We start from the raw sequence: 8,500 nt of genomic DNA, 5'->3' as shown, positions 1-8,500 counted from the left end.
TATAAAAAGAGACATCAACTATGATGAGCATAATCTTGATGTAGGAGGTGGAGGAGCATCTTCTCCAATTGTTGAGAGAGATTTTAGTGGTGTTGGTGATGGAAGAGGAGGAAAATTTACTCCAAATGTTGATAGATGTATTGATGGTGTTGATTTCTAAAGAGGAGGAGACTTTGATGATATTAGTGGTGGTTTTGGAGTAGGTCTCCTCCGATCCATGAGAATGTTCCTTGTCTTCAAGAAACGCCATCCACTAAGGAGACGATAGATTTATTGAATGTCAGGGTAGAGTCTTTAGAGAAAACTATTGTCACCATGAATGCTAAGATTGAGTCTTTAGAGAAAGCTCTTGTCACCATGAAGTCTAAGAGTGATATTATGTCATCATCAAAGATCTCTCATCCATATTATTCTCGACTATGTGAAAAGAACAAAGAGACATTACAGGCATTGTCAAGTGTTCGAAAAAAGAAAAAAGAAAAAAGAAAAAGTGAATGAGACCATTATCGAAAAAGAAGGGACTGCTTGTGAAAATGTATTTTTACCCACTATTTTTCTACACTATTATTTTTTGGTATTTTGAATTTGATGAATTGAAGGTGCTGCTTGTGAATATGCATTATTACTACTATTTTGCTACACTATTAATTCACTTTGATTGTACATTAGTGAATATGGTATTTCAATTTGATGAATTGTTGTTTTAATCAAAAAAGAATATTTTTGATGTTGTTAGTGAACTAGTTAAAGGTGAGTTATATAGAACAGGGATGTTGTTAGTGAACTAATTGAATATGGTGAGGATTTGACTCATCCAATTGTTGAAATTTTCTACAGCAATTAAACGAGTTATTGTATTTTTTTTACAGCAATTGCTTAAATTCTCTATAATAATCAAGTAAATTGTTGTACTTTTCGTAGCACCAGCTACAATTTTCTACAACAATTAATCGAGTTGTTGTATTGTTTTACATCAATTGCTTAAATTAATACAACAAGCACAAATATTATTGTACTTTTCATAGTAGTTGTTGAACATTTCTACAACAAGTTTGAAAGTTGTTTTACTTTATATAGTAATTGCTAAAGTTTTCTTTTACAAGTAAGCAAATTAATTGGCTAATTAATTGTTTATTGGCTGTAACACTCATATTTTATGATAAGTAGAGCTGTGTTGATTTAATTTAAAAATAAATTTTATGTTAGATAGTGATCTTGTATAATAAAGAGTTATTTGAGATACCATACGATCGATTACATTACAATTTCACATGTAATCAAATTATAATGAGTAATTGATTGCTTATTGGTTGTAACACTCATATTTAATGATAACTCGAGTAGTGTTGATCTAATTCAAAAATAAATTTTATGTTAGATAGTAATCTTGTATAATGAAATAGTTATTTGAGATACCACACGGCCAATTCCATTACAAATTCACATGCAATCAAATTACAATGAGAAATTGATTGTTTATTGGTTGTAACACTCATATTTAATAATAAGTAGAATAGTGTTGATTTCATTTAAAAATAAATTTTATATTAGATAGTGATCTTGTTTAATACGATAGGTATTCAATATACTAGATGATCAATTAAGTAATTTCACATGTAATTAACTTAAATTGATAAATTGATTGTTAAGTAGTTATATTAATCATATTCCATGATAAATAGGATAGTTTTGGCTAATTTTAAAAGAAAATCTAGAATAACTAGTAATTTTAGAGGAATAGGCTACAATAAATAAATAAATTATTGTACTTTTCATAACAATTGCTACAATTCTCAATAATAATCAAATGAGTTGTTGTGTTGGTTTACAACAATTGTTTAAATTTCTACGATGAGCACGAATTATTATACTTTTCATAGTAGTTGTTGAACTTTTCTACCGCAATTAAGAAAGTTGTTGAACTTTTCTACAACAAGTAGAAAGTGTTTGTACTTTATACAGCACTTGCTAAAATTCTCTACAACAAGTAAAAAATCAATAATAAGAATAACAATGAAATCAAATATGCTCTCACAATCAAAATAACAACAATTAGTACCAAAATAGATAAGATCAGATGTGTTCAAAAATAGTAACAACAAAAATAATAATTAATACAAAAAAAGATAAAATCAAATAAGTTCACAAAAACAATAAGAACAAATGTGTTTTTATGCAACATTTAGCTTGTAGCATGTAGTCCTCTTGTGATTAATTTTTTTTTGCATAAAGAACATTTATTTTTCTTCATTGAAAATGATTCCCCAATTAATTTATGTCTTTTTGAGGACCTTTTTCCAAACCTTTCCTGGTTCAACAAATGGAAATAATATTTTTCTTTAAAATCCCAATAGGAACTTCCCAAGTTTATTCAAATGGCACCGGTTTAATTTCCTCCACATGTGCATTAAGGTATCTCTCTACTTTGTAATACGAAGAAGAGTATTCATAAATGTGTCTCACATATTCATCACCATATTGGCATTGAATCGCTGTCATAGCATATGAAAAAGGTACTTTGTCAATGTCAAAGACTTTACAAGTATAAAATTTGGCTAGCAAATCAACCGTTGCAACTTCATCATGACCGCTGACAATATATTTGTAGTTGACAATTTGATGGACCATTAGTTTATTCCCCAGATTAATATTTTTTTCAATGTCTTTTTCTATCGAAGGAACGAAGATGGTTGGTGCATTAATGAATTTCATACGCCTCTCATGAAATTTTTTTGCAAATCTCGTGTTTATTGCATCAAATAGAGTAGTAATGAGATATTCTCTTTCATCGAAATAATATTTGTCGTCATAATAGTGTGCCTGTAACATACAATATGTATTTATAACTATTGTATAGTTTTATAACAACTGTTTCAGATTTTTGAGCAAGTGTAGAAATAAATGCAACAATTACTATAAATAAATGCAGCAATTGCTATAAACAATTGCAATAGTTAACTATCAAAAATTGCTGTATAGACAATTGTAGTAGTTTACCTATAGGGAAAGAATGCCCTGCTCCATCGCTGAAATCCAACGCGTTCAAGATGTGTGGCAGTCCGTGGAACCAAATCTCTTATCTAATTAAAATGATCATTAAACACATCAATATTATATGTTTTTGCCGCCTTATACAAGTGGTGGACAACACTCTTATTGTGAAAATTATTTCAAATATTTAATCCTAAGCGCCTCACGCAACAACCATAATGAGCTGATGGGAACACAATTGAAACTATCTTTCTAATACTTTGATATCTATCAGACATAATGCACAATTCAGGAGTATCAAGTACAAAACTTTTCAATTGCTCAAAAAAATATCGATAAGAAGCATCATATTCAGAGTCTACTACGCAAAATGCCACCGGAAAAATATGATTCTCCGCATCTTGTGCAACAGTAGACAACAACATACCACTGTATTTACTTCTAGAAAATGTCCCATCAAGAACTATGACTTTTCTCATTTATGCGAAACCAAGAACCCAAGCTCCATATGCCACAAAAAATTACTTGAACCTGCCCTTTTCATCAATCTTCAATGTCGTTTTACTTCTGGATTTGATGTCCTAAGCATATGACTATACGCATCAATCACTCCATATTCATGTTCATGTGTCCCTCTTACCAAAGAATTTGCAATCTCGCTACCCCTTCAAACATTCCAATAACTAACATTTCATTCCAATTCAATACGGATAGAGTTATTCAAATCTTTTGTAGATGGACCTTTACCTTTGGGATATCTATCTTTGAAGTATGCTCCAATGAATTTTGTTGTGGCGTGTGGATTGTGACTTGCAAGATGTTGTGAGCCACATGTATGCATTTTTAAAAAATATAAAATCTATTAGAAATTTTAACTTTACCCGCTATTAGCCACTACTTGCATTCATGATGCTCACATTTGACACAATACACTAAACACAAATTAATTACCTTCTTCAATCTAAATCTTTTTTGACACATACAACATAACACCTCTAAAATGACTTAGGTGAAGCTAGAGACTAACACTTGTGTCATGAATTTCTAGAGTCTTAAAATAGTTTATAATAATGATCTTAGTCAGTGTCTAAAGTTTGGTGAAGTTTGAAGGTCAAATGTCCACGACGTTCAAAAGTTTTGTCTTGAAAGGTGATTGTGTTTCTTAGTGTGTATTGGCATGTTTCAAGTGATGTTTTGAGTTAAAATTGATGTGAGATGTTCCTAACATGTATATCAGCGTATTTGAGGTGGAAACGTTAGGGTAAAACTCCCCGAGGACCGACCAAAGGGTCCTTGAGGAGGACCCAAGCCTTGGGCTAACAAGCTGCCCAAGGCAGTCACGTTTGGTTCATGGATCAAATAGGTCCACATCGCGGACTAGGGTGCACTTGGTCCAATATTTTGGTCTGCATCACCGACTTGTTTCCCGATGATAATTTCAAAAATTTAAGTTGGGTTTGACATGGTTAAAAGGTCATATAAGTTCAGGGGTCTTTTGGGTATTTTAGGGATTAGTTATTGGCAGTTATTATACCTTTTTAAACCCCAAATCAACCTTAAAATCAAAATCCTCAAGTCCAAAACAAAACCTCTCCATATGTTCTCTCTAAAAACCTCCGTTGATGAAGCTTTGAAGCTCTAAGGAAGAAGACAACTTTTTCAAGTTTTTCTCCATCAATTTAGTGGGATTTTAATCACAATTAAGGTATAGTTTTCATCCCATAATCCTCTTTCTTTAAGGATTAAATTCCAATGATTTTCAAATATGATTCAAACCATAGAAACTTCTAAATTGAAATCTAGCCATTGATTTTTGCATAAAACGTTTTAGATCAATGATTTATGATTGAATTAGTGTTAATTGAATGATTTTACATCAAAATTCCTATGGACCCATGTAAATCATGAAATCCCTATTTTGACTATTCTATGGGTGATTTGATCATGTCTCTATAATAATGAGTTCTTGTGTAGTTTACTTTGGTCTATTGAATTATGAACGAATTATGTAAGAATTGTAAGTAGGTTGTCCTAAATTGATAAATTCATATTGGATTACTTTAGATTCATTGTATATTGAGATCATTGGATTGAATTGGTGATCATGGCTATGGATAAGAGCCTTAAAGTATTGAGTTGATTGAATTGGCTATGGATTGAAGTTGTGAGATTGAATTGGGGGTAAATTGACTAAATCTCTCAATATTTTGTAGCATAGGCATAGAATTATGATGATGATTGGTATGGTCCACTTATGGTGGCGGTGCTTATGTACTATACTTGTGAATTATGTGGCCTCGTCGGCATTACTTAATGAGTTGTGAAACAATGTGGCTTCGTCGGCGTTACTTTATGAATTATGGTATTATCATGTTATTACTTGAATATGAGAGTAATGTGAAGGTATTTATGAGTCAAAGCATGAGTTCTCCTAGTTGATGATATGTGTCTCTAGTAAGCTATAGTAAAGCCCTATGTGTATTACTTGATGTTGAAGTATGATACTTCTTGATGGATTATACGAGACTTTATTATGAGTTATAATTGGTGTGACTATAGGATTGTGTAGGATGACTAGCAAGTATACTTAGTTCTCCCTATGTGCTTCTTGGATGATATGTTATATGTGATAATGTAATGGTATGTGTGTCTTGTTTTGGTAGACCTATATCCCTTACTTGATTCATGAAGAATATGAATATGAATCCTTGACTTGGTAGGTCAGAACATCCTTTGTCGTGAATGTATATGAATTAATGGAATATGATCTTGAATATAGCAAATAAGGTCATTTATGTGGAACCTTTTGAATGAAGGCTATAATATCCTTGAAGTTGAAAGTCATAATGGTATCCTTCTCGTGTGAATGGTGGACTAAAGGTTGGTTGGATTGAACGGCATGAAATCATCCTTAGGAAAGTCATTGAGCTATCCTCTTAGCCATTGTAAGGCAACCCTATGGGACCTCTTTGGTAAGGTGTTATGATTTGGTTATGAACTAGATAAGGAACCTCTTCATATACTCCTTTATTGAAATACTTTATGAGAACAAAGGCTAGCACCGAGTGAGTATGCTTGGGAAGTTTCTCTAAATAAGATGACATTAGAGAACAAAGAAACCCTCGATATTCCTAAACCATGTACCTACATTGGATGTGTCTTAGTTCTACCATTGGCAAGTGGAACACCCTCCATCAGAGTAGGTTTATGACTCCGGATTTCATGATTAGCTAACATGGTCTATGTCGATTATTGCATATTCTCATCATATGGGATACATGCTAGTGTTGGAGAAGTACTATGAAGTTTAGGTAGTGAAATGAGACATTATCTAGACATTGCACAATTAGGCTTTGAAGATGTTAGTGTGTGAGTCCCTAGGTATTCTCCAAGACCATTATGTGAATATCCTTGAAGTGTTGAATGTCTCTCAAATGGTCTAATGAACATAATGAATTAAGTAAAGGTATGTTTATGAAAAGACAAGTATCTAGAGTAGCTTTGAGGGTTGCTTAGGTAGGCTTTGAGAGGGTGTATGGGTGTTCTCTTCATGTCTTACTTAGGTGAGTCTTAGAGTAATTCTAGGTAGAGTTTTGGATTAATGAATGAGAATAATATTATCTTAGGTAGTCTAAAGGATCTCTTTGGTGTGTGGTAAAAGGATTGTATGGGCGGTCCCTTCATAACTCACTCAAGGGAACCTTAGAATCACCTTTGGTAGGAGAGTCTCATTGTTATGTATTTGGATGTGATCTTGATGTTATCTTGTGATGTGTGACTTGTATGTGAAGTTGGTATGATATGTGGTTCTCTAAATTATGATATGAAGTCTTTACTGTAAAAGAGCATATTTTGACACAAATGTTTATTTGTCATGATTTTTATGCATTATTTCATACTTAGTACATGCTTTGTACTTATTAAATATATTTTATCTAAATCTAAAGTTGTAGGTGGAAGGTGAGAGACATCTAGAAGCAAAGTTTGGAGTCTGGGACTCTTTCAAGCAAAGTTGGGGTATGTCCTCACTTGATTCGAGGACATACCTATCTTTAGACTTCTTTCATAAAAGCATTATAATAGACTAAGTTTCTATATTTCGATTGTATGGGCCGTATCCCAAGTATTATTGAGTCAAAGATTGGCGTATGTTGAGACTTAATATTTTTTATCATTTTATTTGAAAGATTTTTGAGATATTATTCGTGTGAAAAGTTTTAATTTCACACTACTTTTAATACATGTATGCAATGAATGATGTCAAATGGCTTGTACAAGACCTTCGAGAGGTCAAGTATGCCATGTTGCAATCCGAGAATACCATATCTTCTAGGGTCTACTCTTGGGGTGTGACATGCAATTTTCAATGCAATATCTAATTATTCTTTATTCTTAAACGACATATCTTTGTAAAAGCTTGTTCCATCTTCTTGAGCATGATTGCATTAAGTTAGTTAATTATCAACCATAACAAATTAAGTGTACAAAGAGAATGAAACTTTAGAAATAAGTAAATTTATAAGTTCATAGTACTTACCTATCAACAACTTCATCAATAATGGGCAATCTATTCCGAACTTCATGAGGAAGAATATCTTGACCTCCATGCTATTCATTCGGAATATTCATATGCATCCTACCACATTTATCGTTAAACACTTAATGGTCGTCGCAAAAATTATGATTCTCCACTAATCATTCAACCATGTAGATCCTTAAAACATCTCTAGGTTCATCTTCCAAATAAGTACTTAAACTAAGTTGATCATTTATCTTAAAAAGAGTCTTCTTATACTCACCACAACTATGCAGGCAAGTGATCACAATATCTTTCAACTCACAATTTAATTTACGACAATCAATGATTTTATTCCGAAAATCATCATATGCAATATCGCGATGCACAATCATCACAATTGTCATGGGTAATTCTTTACTCTTCCAACGCCAAATATGCAATTGTTGGACGCGACTCACTCACCATTACAATCAACTGGTAGTACCATTGTATCTTCCATTAATGATGTTGAAGATATTCTTACATAGAACTAAAAAATTGATCATAACAAAAATTATATTAAAATATCACAATTGTTGTAAGTTATTCAACAGTTGTTGAAATAAATATAGCAATTGCGGCAATTATTCAACATCATTCAACAGTTGTTCTAAATTACTAAAACAGTCATATCAAATACTGAAATTTATTATACATTAGTGGCAAGAACAATAACACAAAAAAATAATTTTTTAAATGAATAATACATACAAACAATACTATTAACTTGTTAAAATGATTCAAAATTATCAGTTAAGAAGTAATTTCCAAAGTTTCAGACCTTTTCAAATCACATGTTAAATTAAAATTTGAGATTCTCCCTTCTCAATTTTTTAAAATAAGAAATCAAAATTTTCAAATAAGAAATCTTCGATAAGCTGCAACAACAATAAAAAAGGGATAATACTCAATTACCCCCCTAGCCTATATCCAAAATCCCTACGACACACC

The sequence above is a fragment of the Solanum lycopersicum genome, chromosome 11 (genome assembly GCF_036512215.1).
Source record: "Solanum lycopersicum chromosome 11, SLM_r2.1".
Lineage (NCBI taxonomy): Eukaryota > Viridiplantae > Streptophyta > Magnoliopsida > Solanales > Solanaceae > Solanum > Solanum lycopersicum.
This window is presented reverse-complemented; position numbering follows the sequence as displayed.